The following is a 16,653-nucleotide window of genomic DNA, read 5'->3' on the forward strand; positions in this document are numbered from 1 at the left end:
TTCACGTGGGAACCAGATCAGTTAGCGGGGGTCCCAAGGGAAGTGATTGAGCATCACCTCAACGTGTGCCCCAATGTGCACCCCGTGAAGCAGAAGGCAAGGCGGCAGTCTACTAAGAAACAGGCTTTCATCATTCAAGAGACACGGAAGATAGAGGCGGCAGGGGTTATTCGCGAGGTCCGCTACCCGGATTGGCTGGCTAATCCGGTCGTTGTGCCTAAGAAGGGAGGAAAAAAGCGCATGTGCGTCGACTTCACCAACCTCAACAAGGCCTGCCCGCAGGATCCATTTTCGCTCCCCCGCATCGACCAGATAGTCGACTCCACTACAGAATGTGACCTATTGTGCTTCCTGGATGCCTTCTCAGGCTATCACCAGATCAAGATGGCGGTAGAGGACGTGGAGAAGACATCTTTCCTGACCTCGTCTGGAGTGTACTGCTACACGTGCATGTTGTTTGGGCTGCGCAACGCAGGCGCGACCTTTCAGCGGCTGATGCACATCGCCTTAGGCCGGCAGCTCGGGAGGAACGCTGAAGCTTACGTCGATGACGTTGTGGTGAATTCTCGTGAGGCAAGAACCCTGATACAGGACCTGGAAGAAACCTTTGCAAGCCTCAATGAAGTGGACCTACGGCTCAACCCGGAGAAGTGCGTGTTTGGAGTCCCCTCAGGCAAGCTCTTGGGTTTCCTCGTATCCCACAGGGGCATCGAGGCCAACCCGGAGAAGGTCAAGGTAGTCAAAGACATGAGCCCGCCGAGGACCCTCAGAAAAATGTAGAAGCTCACCGGGCGTGTGACTGCGCTGGGGCGCTTCATCTCCAAGCTGGGGGAACGAGCGCTGCCCTTCTTCAAGCTGATGAAGAAAAAGAGCCCCTTCGAATGGACTGAAGAGGACGACAAGGCATTCCAAGACCTCAAGAGGTACCTTACCAGTCCACCAGTGATGGTAGCTCCGCGTCCTCGGGAGCCCCTGGTGCTCTACCTTGCGGCCACCCCTACTCCGCTAGCGCAGCCCTGGTGCCGGTCAGGGAGGAGCGCTGTGCCAAGGCCGCGTCGATCGTCCGAAGTGAAGCAAAGCAGAGCCAGGAGGGCCTCACGAAGGCCGCAACTACATCCGGAAAGGAACAGCCGCAGCAGGAGAACGCACCCGGAGCAGGAGAGGCCCCTTCAGGCGACCAAGCACTGGGAGTCCCGTCGTCTCAAGAAACGCCTCGACCTCCGGAGGACGCAAGCTGCGCCAGCACCCTGAACCTCGTCAAGCATGCCGTGTATTTCGTCAACACGGTGCTATGGGACACAAGGGCATGGTATCCCATGCCTCAAAAACTCCTCCTCGCGCTACTAGTGGCCTCACGCAAGCTGCGCCACTACTTCCAAGGACATCCCATCAAAGTCGTCTCAGCATACCCCTTGGAAAGAGTGCTCAGAAGCCCCAACTCAACTGGAAGGGTTGCTTAATGGAACATTGAGCTACAGGCATTTCAGCTAGAATTCGGTACAACCAGAGTCATCAAGGGAGCCGCACTTGCGGATTTCGTGGCAGAATGGGCAGAAGCGCCGGGTCTCGAGGCAGGCAAAGACCGATCACTTTCCCCGGGGAGTGAAGCACCGGATGGCTGGGTCATGTACTTCGATGGGGCATTCTCCTGACACGGTGCGAGAGCTGGCGCAGTGTTTGTGTCCCCTACCCAGGACAAACTTTATTACGCCGTACAACTCTACTTCCAGCATGGAGAAAAGGTCTCCAACAACATAGCGGAGTACGAATGCCTAATAGCAGGCTTGAAGGCCACTATTGCCTTAGGGGTAAAGCGCCTCGTCATCAAGGGCGATTCGCAACTCCTCGTCAACTTCTCCAACAAGATATAAGAGCCAAAGGACGAGCACATGGAAGCCTACCTCGCTGAGGTTCGCAAGATGGAGAAACAATTCTGGGGGCTGGAGTTGCAACATGTGCCTCGCGGCACCAATCGGGAGGCCGATGACATTGCCAAAAGGGCGTCCAGGCGGCTCCCTCAGGATCCTGGTGTCTTCGAGGAGCGGCTCTTCAAACCCTCGGCGGTGCCGCCACTGTCGAGCACGGCGCAACCAAGGGAGGAGCTCCCTCAGCCGCCTGCCTCAGGAGCCCCGGCCAGCGGCCCAGCCTTAGGGGCACGCCTGCTCCTGGCGTTAGAGCCTCAGGAAGGGTGTTGGATTCCAGAGCTCAAGAACTACCTGATGCAAGGGACTCTACTGGAGAATGAGGAGGAAGCAGAGCATGTGGCGTGGCAGGCCACGGCTTATTGCATCAGGGATGGAGAGCTCTACAGGAAGCGACCAAATGATGTGTCCCTACGTTGCATCTCCCGAGAGCAAGGGAAGGAGCTACTGGCGGACATACACGGCGGAGACTGTGGGCACCACTCGTCGTCACGGACCCTCATCGGCAAGGCGTTCCGCAGTGGATTCTACTGGCCCACGATGCTCAACGACGCCGTTGAGCTTGTGAAGGCTTGCGAGGCATGCCAGTTTCACACTAAGCAGATCCATCAGCCTGCGGGGGGTCTACAGACTATACCCCTCTCATGGCCGTTCGCAGTTTGGGGACTGGACATTCTAGGCCCGTTTCCTCAAGCGCTAGGGGGCTATCGCTACCTCTATGTCGCTGTGGACACATTCACCAAGTGGGCTGAGGTGGAAGCCGTCCGCATGATCCCGGTAGGCTGTGCGATCAAATTCATCAAGGGACTCGTGATCCAATTTGGGGTGCCCAACTGCATCATCACCGACAACAGTTCGCAATTCACCAGTAATCTCTTCAAAACATACTGTGCTAACCTTGGAACGCAGATATGCTACGCTTCAGTAGCACACCCCCGGAGCAACGGCCAGGCCGAGCAGGCCAACGCGGAGGTCCTGAGGGGCCTCAAAGCCAGGACCTTCAAGAAGAAGTTGGAGGCCTGCGGCAGGGGTTGGTACGACGAGCTCCAGTCCGTGTTGTGGTCAATCCGCACAACTACGACCAAGCCGACTGGCGAGACCCCGTTCTTCCTCGTCTACGGAGCAGAGGTTGTTCTCCCTCACGAGGTCAGGCGTCGCTCCGCACGGGTCCTGGCGTTCGACGAGACGCAGTAGGACGCCATGCGGGGGACGGATCTTGTGCTGGGGGAGGAACACCGTCGAGAAGCCGCGCTGTGAGCGGCAAGGTATCAACAGGCGCTACGACGATACCACTGCCGCAACATCCGCCCCAGAACTCTTGAGGTAGGGGATCTCATGCTCAGACGGGTTCTCTCCAGGGAGGGGCTGCACAAGCTCTCTCCCATGTGGGAGGGCCCATTCAAGGTTGTTCATGTCTCCAGGCCCGGCTCCACGCGCTTGGAGACCACGGAGGGGGTACCCATCCAGAACGCGTGGAATATTCAGCATCTCCGGAGGTTTTATCCTTGAGCAAGGCCTAGCGCCTAGGAAAGGCCCGGTGCCTGTTAAGAAGGCGAATGCCTGTGAAGCTGCGTTTTGGAAAAGGCCTGGTGCCTGTGAAAAAGGCGAATGCCTGTGAAGCTGCATTTTGGAAAAGGCCCGGTGCCTATGAAGAAGGCGAATGCCTGTGAAGCTATGTTTTGTAAAAGGCCCGGTGCCTGTCAAGAAGGCGAATGCCTGTGAAGCTGCGTTTTGGAAAAGGCCCGGTGCCTGTGAAGAAGCCGAATGCCTGTGAAGCTGCGTTTTGGAAAAGGCCCGGTGCCTGTGAAGAAGGCAAATGCCTGTGAAGCTGCCGCATTTCGAGAAAGGCCCGGTGCCTGTGAAGAAGGCCAATGCCTGTGAAGCTCGCCGCCCGTGACACTCTCACGTAATAATGAGCGGGGCTGTACACGCCCCGGAGTCTCCGGAGTACCGCCCTCGGGCCTCGGGGGCTCCCGCCCATGCCCAGTGGCAGCACTTAGCTTTGCGCTGGTGAGAAGACGTCGAAGACTAGAATAGGTGTCGGACGGGCTTTCCCATTTGCGTTCTGCAGTTGGCTTGTTTGTTCCCATTTGAAATTTTATTGGAGTTGCTGACGTTCCTGGCTTGTGACTCTTTGTCCTTCTTGCTCGCTTGCCTCATTTTCTCTCGCACAAGTCTCGCGAGGGAGGTTCATGGGCGCCCTCGCGAGTGTTTTCTGCCCCCAGCGTTTGGAGCTTTCCTATCCCTGTCCTCTGCGGGAGCATCCCTCCTAGTCCGTGCCCCAAGGGCATCGCGACACGAGCGCAGGACCTGGGCCGATAGCCCCCACAACTAAGACCATAAGTTACCCCTCCTACTGATCCTTCCAGGGCATGAAGCGCACGAGGAGGCCCCGACCTCGGGAGGCGAGGACCGCACCAAGCCCCACCGAGCTAAAATAGTTCCCGCGCATGGGTGCGTGGCGCAGAAACACAGCGCAGAAATAGCGGACACAGCGTGATGGTTAAACAACAGCAGTTCTAGCACGCCTCCATGAGGCCCTACATTACTTTCTATTTTCTGCGTAGGATAAGAAATAAAACAAAACGGGCGTGATTCGTCCTGCGCCAACCCACAACGAAGGCTTGAGCTGCTCCTGGGGCTCAGGCGGATCCCCCCTCTCGCTTCACCGGGGCGCGACGACGGGCTGACCCGCTACCTTCACACAGGCGGGCGCGACGGCGAGGGGGCTGGTCGCGGCCCCCGCTGGAGGAGCTGCTGCCTAAGAAGGGGTCTGTACGCCGGTCGCCATCTTCATCCTGGTCAGTGCCGGGGCTGGGCAGGCGGCCGCGGTCGTCGTCTTTAGGGCAGCACCCGGCACGACGACCGTCTTCCCCGAACACCCTCACGTAGAGGGTGGCGTACATGGTGCACCACCGGCTCAGGCCGCGTGCTCGGGCAAACATTTGCCAGCCGCATGTCAGAGCCCCATTCCCAGAAACAGAGACCTCCAGCGACGCCCAGGAGGCCCTGCTACAGCATCCGTCTACCTGGAGCCAGAAGCCGCAGCGGGCGCTGGCCGGCAGGTCATCTACGAAGAAACGAGGGAGCTGGAGCCTGGTGCTGGATGGGTCCGCCAACCACACGACAAACTCTGGCAGCACCTCCGCAGAGCGAAAGGGTGGCCTAGGGGGGCGCACACCCACAGCGGGCCCCTTGTCGGCAACCAGGCGCTCACCACCGCGCAGGGAAACGCCTCCATGGCCGCAGGAGGCGACCACGGGGACCGTGGTATACTTGCGAGGGCGGCCTCGGCCGCGCTTGGTCGGGGGGCAGTTAGGCCCTGCCTGGGGGGCCTTTCCTTTCTCTGCGGCCAAGAACCTCTTTGGGGCCATGGGGACGGCAAGTAGCCAAGCAGAAGAAAGGGAGCAACAAGAAGGGACGGGATGAAGGGGCTCGCACGGCCCCGTACTTATAGCTGGAGGAGGCCAACCGCCGAGTACCATGATCGCAGGAAATCATGATTGGTTTCTCTGCATGCAGGGACTTACCAAGTCGTGCGGTCACCGAGGCGTTGTGGGGAAGCGCAGTCGCCCACGTCCAATCAATCGCCATGTGGCGCCCTAGGCTGCAGGCTGTTAGGGCCCGTGGCGCTTCACGCTTGCCCCTTCGCTTTCCTGCTAGGCCAAGCCCGGGCGCGCCTTGGGCATTGGGGCTACTGTCGGCATTCTGGGAACGGGGGTCCCCAGACTTGCGTGCCTGCGGCCTGCGGGGTGGCTCGAGTGGGGGCCCAACGTGGACCATCTTCATTAGCTCAAGCTCAAGACCCTCGTGAGAGGCCAAGCCTCGCGGGGTGGACGACGAGAAGCTTCCTCAGAGGCAGCCTCATCAGGCAGGCTCGTGAGGAGGCGGAGAGATCATGGGAGGGGTACCTCGCGAAGAGCCCGTAACGCAAGCCATGACGATCGAGACCAGGCGGACGCCGGCCTGCGCAGTGTCCTTGCTTCCTCTTTGGTGCAAAGGGGGCAAGCACAGGCCAAGGCATCAGGCAAAGGTTGCCATTCCGGTGCAACGACACCAAGACCAGTAGAGCGGCAGGACGGAGGTCACCGTGGAGCCCAAGACGGCGTCATCACCAGTAATTTTGGCAGCCGAAGACCACCTTTGGTCAGGATAACTTGTACTATATGTTCCCCTTCAAAATGGCCAATTGTTGGCGCCCTTCCCGCTCATTATTTGGGGAGAGGCCCAGGGCCTCTATAAATAGAGCTAGCCACCACAGAGTAGAGAGGAGAGGAGAGATCTGGTAGAACCCTAGCAGAGAGAGAGAGAGGTGACTGAACTCACCCTAGCAGTTCATCGCACCAGCTCAAGGACACCTCTCGCGAAGCTGTTCTTCCTTTGTACTGTTCATCATCAGCCCCCTGAGGCAATCCACCACACCACACACAGGAGTAGGGTATTACACCACAACGGTGGCCCAAACCAGTATAAACCGTGTGTACCTTGTGTTGTTCGTTGTTTCCAGCTTAGATCACGCGAGGAGATTGGACGTAGACCGGTAGGGGAGAGATCTCCACGCGCACCCCAGTGTTCGAACCTCAAGGGTCTGCCGGAACCCGAAATCCGACATCTTCAACCTCTGCTAGTAGGCAGAGGTGTTGTGACGTGCGCGCGCCCGAGGCCTCCACCTCCTGCTTCCTCCTCCCCGCCCTTGTTCGAGCGCCTGGAGACGCCACGACACCCCCCGAACCTCTCTCACTCTCCCCCGTGCTTACCCCCTCCTCTAGTCCCTCTCCACCTCGCACCCGAGCGTAGCGCAGCGCACCGCCGAGCACCACCGCAGCCATCGGGCACTCCACGCCTCGCCGTCCGGTCCCCTAGCTCCGCCCCGACGCCGTGGAGCCGCACGACAAAGCACGCGACCGCAGGAGGCCTGCAATGCCGTCACCAACGTCATCTTCAACCCCCGACCTCCGAGATCACCGACAACGCCCCGATGACGTCCGACCTTCCCCGAGCCCGTCGAGACGCGTTTTGCAACCGCTGTGAGCTCACGGACCTACTCTCCCTCCTTTCCTACTCGCGTTCATGCTCTAGCTCCGTTCCCCATCTCCGCCGAAGCTCGCCGCCACCATTGCCAATGAGCTCCGTGCTCTTGAGCTCGGCCGCTCGCCCGAGCATCACCAGTGTGCTCGCAGCGCTCCTGGGAACCTGAAGCACCCACGGGTTCTCCCTGCCGTGCCCTGTAGCACCATGTCTGCCGTTGCCCGAGCTCCGGCCGCCGCCCAAGTGGTCGCCGCCGTAGATCCCGACCTCCCCTCGCCCAGCCGCCTGCTCCGTTGGATGCGGAGCATGTCCAACAGCCCATAGGGCGAAACTGCGAGCCCAATGGTCGTCGGATGGCAAAACCCGACGCCTCCGCCATGCGGAATGGTTGCCGCCAGCCAGATTCCGGCGTGGCCAACGTGGCGACAGCATTAGTTGCTAATGAGCCCACTAATCACCCCTCTAGAGCCACTGACGTGTGGGACCCTGAGCCTAATTAGGTTAGTCTAATTTTCTGTTAAGATTAGTACTAATATGTGTGGACCCCACGTGTCAGCTTTGACTTGGTCAAATCAGTTTTGACCGGTCCCACCTGTCATCCACCCAAACCAGCCCTGAGACACTGACGTGTGAGTCCTAGCCGTCAAGTTTGACCTGGGCTGTCGCCTTTGACTTGTTGACATCATGCTGACCCTATGATGATGCAGTAATGCTTTTCTGGATTTTAAATAAATCTATTTGATTTATTTATTTTCACAAAATGCCCTAAACTTCAAAAATCCATAGGAAATAATCTATAACTCCAATGGAAATAATTTATATATGAAAAATGATCAGAAAAATCCAAAGAATCTGTTTATGGAATTTGCATGCATGTTAGAGCAACTTATGTCCTCTGTTTAGGACAATTCAATTAAATGGCATTTAAGAACGCACATATGGAGTTTGAATTTGAACCTAGTGTTCAAACCAACTCCATTTAACTTGTTGCTAGTTGCATTAGGCCAATCAACAGCACATTTCCATGTCTCATTCATGCATCATATTGTTTCATGGCATTATTGTGTTTCTTCTTTGTTTGTCAGTGGTTGTTCCCTCTCGATAGACGTGTTCGATGACACCGATGAAGAGCTATATTATCTTCAGAAGTGCCAGGCAAGCAAAACCTCCTTGTTCTTTCCGATACAATCCCACTCTCTCGCTCCTTCTCTCTTTTACTACATTAGGACAACAACGATTCAACTGTTACATGCTGCGGTAGTTGAACCCCTTTCCTCTGCATGACCTGTCATTGCCACAGTAAATAGATGAAACCCACTAGCATGAGTAGGAGTTGTTTGAGCCCTGATGTGACTACTCATTCATGCTTGTTTTCCATGCCTGCTACTACTTAGAGTTGAGTCAGGTCTGATTCATCGGGGATGAATTGGAATGATGTGAACATGTCCTACTGTTGAGAGCTAATTGTGTGAGAGGCCATGTAGGAGTACATGGTGGGTTGTCTCATTGCAGCCGTCCTCAGGAACTGAGTTCTGTGTTTGTGATCCATGAACAGTTACTACCACACATTGGGTTCCGGTAACTCGACCCCTCTCGGCTTATTAATCGCCTTGATCTCTGTCAAGGAGTTGCAAATAGTTTCTGGTGTTTGTAGGATATGTGTTGGGGGCCGTGCGTAGCGCTAACCCTAGGGGTGGGCTATGTTGCGGTAGAGACACGAGGTATGGTGTACCGGGACGCCTGTTTGGTGCCTCGGGAACCCTTCTCTAATTGTTTGGGGCCATGAGCGACACCCCGGCCGGATCTCCTTGCGGATGAAACCCGAATAGGTGATAAACCTGGACTAGAGACTTGTGTGGTTAGTCAGGTCGTGGTCGACTCCCTCGTCAGGCTTCCGCTTGAAGGTTGCTGAGATACACGACGTGTACATGGTGGTAAGTGGCGAGACGTGCGTGAAGAAGTACACCACTATAGGGTTAACATCATCTATTCGAATAGCCGTGTCCGCGGTGAAGGACTTCTGGGTTGCCTGTACAGTTCTTAGACAAGTGAAAGTGGATACTCTAAAATGCGCAAGATAAGCGTGAGTGCTATGGATGGCGTTCTCATAGGGAGACGGGAGTGGATCCATAGTGGTGTATTGATATGGAGAATATGTGGACTCGTGTGTGCCACCTCAAAAGAGTTACTTCCAGTCGTAGTTCAGGATAGCCATCGGGTCAAAGCTGGCTTGCTGCAGTTAAACTCCACCATGCCTTTGTTGATACCAATGCATATGTAGATAGTTCTGATGTAAGTCTTGCTGGTACATTTGTACTCACATTTGCTTATTTTATGTTTTGCAGAGAGACTTCAGTCTCGCTAGTAGTTCCGCGTGGACTCCGACATTTAGCTTGTTACCTCCGCTATGATCTTGTAATCTTGGGAGGGTCTTGTAGATAGTCAGGCTTCTCAGCCTTTTTCATTCGTAGTCGTCTGTACTCAGACATGTTTATGCTTCCGCTCGATGCTTGTATGCTCTGTATGTTGGGTCATGAGACCATGATTGTAATACTTGGCTCCTCGGAGCCTAATGAATAAATACTTGAGTCATAGAGTTATGTTGTGATGCCATGTTGTATTTTCACATATCGAGCATATTGTGTGTATGATTGAAATGCTTGGTATGTGTGGGATCCGACAGCCTAGTTGTTTATCCTTGGTAGCCTCTCTTACGGGGAAATATATTCTTGTGCTTCCATGAGCCATACTAGTCCGCTACAGCCCGGTTCATCGGAGTCCTGCTAGTCCAGCACTACTGCTCTGGAACACTTGACTGGCCGGCATGTGATTCACTTCATTCATGTGTCTGTCCCTTCGGGGAAATTTCACGCGGTGACATCCGGAGTCCTACCTAGCCTGCTACAGCCCGGTTTACCGGAGTCCTGTTAGCCTAGTGCTACATCTCGGATTCGCATGCTGCGGACCGACATGCTCGATGTTGATTCATGTATGCCTGTCCCCGTATGTTAGTGCCACTTTGGGTTCACGACTAGTCATGTCGGCCCGGGTTCTCTGTCATATGGATGCTAGCGACACTATCATATACATGAGCCAAAAGGCGCAAATGGTCCCGGGCCATGGTAAGGCGACACCCGTGGGGATACCGTGCGTGAGGCCGCAAAGTGATATGAGGTGTTACCGGCTAGATCGATGTGACTTGGAATCGGGGTCCTGACAGCTTTGGTATCAGAGCCTGACTGCCTGTAGGATTACCAAGCCAAACTGGTCGAAGTTCAGTCTAGAAATGCTTTAGTTATATAAGGGAATTGATTGTGCAAGGGAACGTAAGGCTCTTTTTACTTCTTATACCCTATGCCCTTCTGATCTGAGTCACCCTCTTCTTTTTTGCGGGGATTAAGAACTAGGCTTTCCCATCTTCTATCAGGATCACGTGTTGGTTATATGATTGTTGGTTTCAAGCCCGAGTTCAGTTCCTACTACTTCTGTGTGTTGACAGTTGATCTCAGAACTTTTATATTGTGATGTTAATTGGTTATGCCACCATTTTATAGGATGTCTCAAATCATTTTGAGCATTTACAGTCGTTATGCTGTCCGAGTCATCCCAGGTTTCTAAATAGTTTGATGCACTTGCAAATCCCTTCTTTCCGGTCCCGATGTCCCTTTTTGCCAGTTCAACCACACTAATCGGTGAGTTGAGGTACTCTATTGCCTCGACGTATATGTTGGAGCTATTATTATGACCCTAGGTGTCTTAGGGAGTTGCCTAGTAATCTAGCAATGCTTTGTATTCCCAGTGTGATGATTCTGGCCATTATTCTCGAAAGCATCCCGTGATGCCATTTAGCTAGTAGGCATTCTAATTCTGGGTTCTTGAACCCAAGATTCACTCTACTTAATTCTTGTGGATAGTATTGCTCGTTCCTTTAGGATATTAGTGACCTTGTGATAGTCTTCGAGGTCCGTGGTATATCATTCTTCCAAATACCATGAACCATCCTTGGTAGAAGTTCCTCGTTGAACCAAAATATCACAACAAGAGTGCTCTCGATGAGTTCTCGATTATATATTGTGACTCTGCCAATTCTACCTCTCTGCATGGGTTATTTGGAAGAAACCTGTTGAACTTGGTTCGACATATTAATCTATGCATCCACAACTCAGAAAGATATATGTCCCCTTGAGTTGTCCCTCCTCATTTGTATTCCGACCATCGTCTATCAATTGATAGTCAGGAGTAATTGTGCATCCGTGTTATTGATGCTTATTATTCTTGTGGTCCGTCAAGCCATTCTATTTCAGAATGACTAGGAGAAACAAACTCCAGTACCTCATCCATATACAAGGTTGGGTCAAAATTGTCAGGACCCCGATTCTAAGTCACACCGATCTAGCATGTAACACTTCATATCACTTTGCGGCCTCACACACGGTATTCCCACGGGTGTCACCTTACCATGGCCCGGGACCATTTGCATCTTTTGGCTCACGTATATGATAGTGTCGCTAGCATCCACATGACAGAGAATCCGGGCTGACGTGACTAGTCGTGAACCCAAAGTGGCACTAACTTACGGGGAAAGGCATACATGAATCAACATCGAGCATGTCGGTCAGCAGCGTGCGAATCCGGGCTGTAGCACTGGGCTAACAGGACTCCCGGAACCCGGGCTATAGCAGGCTAGTGAGGACTCCGGATGTCACCGCGTGACATTTCCCCGAAGGGACATACATAGGAACGAAGTGAATCACATGCCGGCCAGTCTAAGTGTTCCGGAGCAGTAGTGCTGGGCTAGCAGGACTCCGATGAACCGAGCTGTAGCGACTACTATGGCTCATGGAAGCACAAGACTACATTTCCCCATAAGAGAGGCTACCAAGGATAAACAACTAGGTTGTCAGATCCCACACATACCAAGCATTTCAATCATACACACAATATGCTCGATATGTATAAATACAACATGGCATCACAACATAACTCTACGACTCAAGGTATTTATTCATTAGGCTCCGAGGAGCGAGATATTACAAACATGGGTCTCATGACCCAACATTCAGAGCATACAAGCAACAAGCACATGTGGAAGCTTAACATGTCTGAGTACAGACATCTACAAATGAAAAAGGCTGAGAAGCCTAACTATCTACAAGGCCCTCCCAAGGATACAAGATCGTAGCTGAGGAAACAGGCTAAACGTCGAAGTCCACACAGAACTACTAGCGAGACTGAAGTCTCTCTGCAAAACATAGAATAGGCAAACGTGAGTACAAATGTACCCAGCAAGACATACATCAAAACTAGCTACATATGCATCATTATCAACAAAGGGGTGGTGGAGTTTAACTGCAGCAAGCCAGCTTTGACTCAGTGGCTATCCTGAACTATGACTGCAAGTAACTCTTTTGAGGTGGCGCACACGAGTCCACATATTCACCATATCAATACTCCACTATGGATCCGCTCCCGTCTCCATACGAGAACTCCATCCATAGCACTCACGCTTATCTTGCGCATTTTAGAGTATCCAATTTCACTTGTCTATGAACTATGCAAGGGGTCCAAGTTTCCATATCCAAGGAATCCGACTATTCGAATAGATAATGATAACCCTGCAGGGGTGTACTTCTTCACACATGCTCTCGCCACTTACCACCATGTACACATCGTGTATCTCAGCAACCTTCAAGCGGAAGCCTGGCGAGGGAGTCGGCCACGACCTGACTACCCAACGAGTCTCTAGTCTAGGTTTATCTCCTATTCGGGTTCCATCCACAAGGAGATCCGGCCGGGGTGTCGCTCACGGCCCCAAACGATGTGTGCAGGGTTCCCAAGCCCACCATCCGGGTGCCACTTGGTACACCTGCCACTGTGCCTAGTCTGTCCAAAGCCCACCTATACCGGGTGCCACTTGGTAGACTACTAACACTACCTACAAACACCAGAAACTAGTTGCAACTCCTGGACAGTGATCAGGTTGATAAATAAGTCGAGAGAGCTTGGAGCGCCCGGAGCCCAATGTGTGGTAGTAACTGTTCATGGATCACAAACACAAAACTCAGTTCCTGAGGATGGCTGTAATGAGACAACCCACCATGTACTCCTACATGGCCTCCACACTTAGCTCTCAACAGTAGGACATGTTCACCACATTCCAATTCACCCCCGATGAATCGGACCTGACTCAACTCTAAGCAGTAGCAGGCATGACAACAAGCATGAATGAGTAGGCATATCAGGGCTCAAACAATTCCTACTCATGCTAGTGGGTTTCATCTATTTACTGTGGCAATGACAGGTCATGCAGGGGAAAGGGGTTCAACTACCGCAACATGTAACAGTTGAATCATTGTTGTCCTAATGCAGTAAAAGAGAGCAGGTGCGAGAGAGAGAGAGTGGGATTGTATCGGAATGAACAAGGGGGTTTTGCTTGCCTGGCACTTCTGAAGATAGTATAGCTCTTCATCGGTGTCATCGAATTCATCGCTGGATCAACACCTACTGAGGAGGGACAAACACCGGCAACTGAGAAAGAACACAATCAACACATGACGATATGCAACAATATGATGCATGCTATGACATGGTAATATGAATGTGTTTTGGGCTAATGCAAGCTAGAATATATTGAAGTGAGTCCATTTGAACCAAAGATTCAAATGCAAACCCATTTTATGAAGTCATATTAGTGCATTAACTTGATTCACCTAAACAGCAAGGTTAAAGTGTTCTAACATGCATGAAACTAGTACAGATGGAAAGATTGGATTTTTCTGATCATTTTTCATATATAATTTATTTCATTCTCAGGTACGGTTGATTTTATATGATTTTTAGAAGTTTAAAACATTTTCTAGAATTTCCAGGATTATATTAATCCAAAAAATCATTAATGACGTCAGCACTATGTCACTAATGTGTCAGCAGGTCAACCGAGTTGACTAGGGTCAAACCTGACCAGTGGGTCCCACTGGTCAGTGTCACAGTGCTGGCTTGGTTCACTGATGGGTGGGGCCGATCAAGTGCCACGTCAGCATGGTCAACGCTGACGTGTGGGGCCATAGTGGTTAACTAAACTAAACAGGAATTAAACTGCGGTTATTTAAGGGTGTGGGGCCCATATGTAAGTGGGTCAGGGGGGTAATTAAGCTGGGTAATTATTGCCTAACGACGGTGCCACGTCAGCGTCGCCGGAGTTCAACGCCGACGAGCACACAGACGCGGCGGCATCCACCCTAGAGGCCACGACAGCGACAACTAAGGGCACCAGGGGGTTGCCCTTGCCCTTGCGCATCTAGCAGAGGTAGCAGCAGGTTGCGAGGCCACCGAAATCGACGGCGGCGATGGAAAAAGCGGCGGCCGGAGCTCGGTGGTTGCGGCTGGGAGGGCTAGAGCTCGGGGGCGAGGGAGCTGAGCAGCGCAGCGGCATCTACACAGCACATGGAAGAAATCTGCAAGCTCGGTTTGGTCTTTGGGGCTTGCTAGCGACAGCAGTGACGAGCGCGGCGGCGAGAAGCTCTCGGCCATGGCGGGGCTATGGCGTAGAGGGCGGGCGCGACCAGGGGAGAATGGGGAGACGATGCGGGTGCTCACAGCGCGTCCGATGGCGTCGTCGGCGAGGTCGGGGGCGGTCGGGTTGCTGCCACTACTAGGAAAAGGGCTACTAATGGCGCACCAGTTTTGCCTACTAATGGCACACTACTGGTGCGCCATTAGTATCACGCCACTAGTATTTCTTACTAATGGCGCACCGCGTAGTGCGCCATTAGTATAGAGCACCATGCGCCATTGGTATATGGCATACTAATGGCGTACTGTTGGGTGATGCGCCATTAGTATGAATATTAGGTTTTTTTACTTTTCAGAATTTTGCACAGGTTACAAAATATATTATTGGACAGAATATAGACAGCACCCCATAGCAAGAGCAGATTCATCGAATACAATAGAAGATTAGTCTCCGAATACAATTCATCATATTAGTCTCTGAATTCAAAAGATCGAACAAAGATAAAACATTACAAGTCTCGAGACCGCGAGTAGCGAGTTTGTCGGAAGTAATACTAATCCTAACAAGTCCTACTAATCATCATCATACAACTTCTACTTGTTATTAATAACAAGTCATACGATCATCATCTTGATAGTCATCGAACCAACCCTACTTAATTGTTCTTAGCACATGATCATCCGTATTAGGCAGGACCTAAATACCCTATTTAAGGTAAAATAGCATAAAACAATATAGACCCTGACTCTCCATTATGGAGAATGAAGAACATCCTGTCTCCAATTCTTGTGCTTCGCTTCCTTTTGCTTCCAAGAACCTCCTTACGACTGTCCATACATTTTTTCCATCCTTTGATATTCATGTCTCCAATTCTTTTAGAAATCTCGTATGGACAGTTGAGATTCGTAGGATGACATGGCTGTATGTTCAAAACATTAAGACTACCTTTCTTATACATCAAATGAGGCACACAATTCTTTGGGATTATCTGTTGAAAAACATAGTAATAACTTCATAGTTAGCAATGATTTACTAGTTTTAGAAGTATGCAAAAGATGCACGGATGTCGTAATAGTAAAAATCTTACCAGGGTATCTCCATGGTAGTTACCGTAGTTGAACACATGCACTAGTGGCACGTATTTACCATAATGTTGAGGAGTTTGATTGTGGATATTGTAATTCTCAATGTCAGTACAAAATCCGACCAGATGATTTTTCTCCTTGTAAGTTGTTAATTCGGAGCCATCGGTGTAGTGGGTTTTGTCTACCATCTCCCGCACATTCTTTGAACATTAAAAATAAGCTGTCAACTATTTTGAAATAAACAATATATAGCTAATAACTATGTATGAGAAACTCACATAGCGGTAGAACTGGAGGCGTATCAACAAGGACCCAAATGTCCATATTGTCTTGGTCGATGTCAGGATTACCAAGATCCATGGTTATAAGAATACCCTCATCAAAACCATACATCTTGCAAAATACTTCCCAATTTTTGCAACCAAAATGGGTTACGCTCTCAGAATTATATAGATTTACTTCAAAGTCCACATCGTGATGAGTCCTTAGGTGAATTTTCTTTGTTTCAGAAATTTCATGGTCTTCAAAATCCATCCTCTCCAAGATATAGCATCTTGCATGGCATGGGATAAGCTATACTCAAATTGTAAAAGATGAAAATTACATGTTGAAATAATTGAAGTCATGCTTAATTATGAAAATAACACTTGTCGTCATTGTGTACCGTTTCAACTTCGAAGGTCTCCTCGAGCTTAATGCTGAAGCACCAATCATCGTCCAGGTGAGGCATGTCGCACAGACCTCAATCGTCGTGGCACCCTAGCACTCCCCCGGGAGACTTTCATCATCCGATGATGATGACGACATATCCTACGTTCATAATTCAAAACTACATCATTTAGGGTTTGTCGACACCGAGGCATCCTAATAGCTAAGCTTTTATCATTTAGGGTTTGTCGACGCTGAGGAACCCTAAAAGCCTAAGCTTTCATCATTTAGGGTCTTATCGACACCGAGGCACCCTAAAAGCCAAGGTTTCATCATTTAGGGTTTGTCGACATCGAGGCACCCTAAAAGCCTAAGCTTTCATCATTTAGGTTTTGTCGACGCCGAGGCACCCTAAAAGCCTAAGCGTACATCATTTAGGTTCTCATCGACACCGAGG

The sequence above is a fragment of the Triticum dicoccoides genome, chromosome 5A (assembly GCF_002162155.2).
Source record: "Triticum dicoccoides isolate Atlit2015 ecotype Zavitan chromosome 5A, WEW_v2.0, whole genome shotgun sequence".
NCBI classification, from domain to species: Eukaryota; Viridiplantae; Streptophyta; class Magnoliopsida; order Poales; family Poaceae; genus Triticum; species Triticum dicoccoides.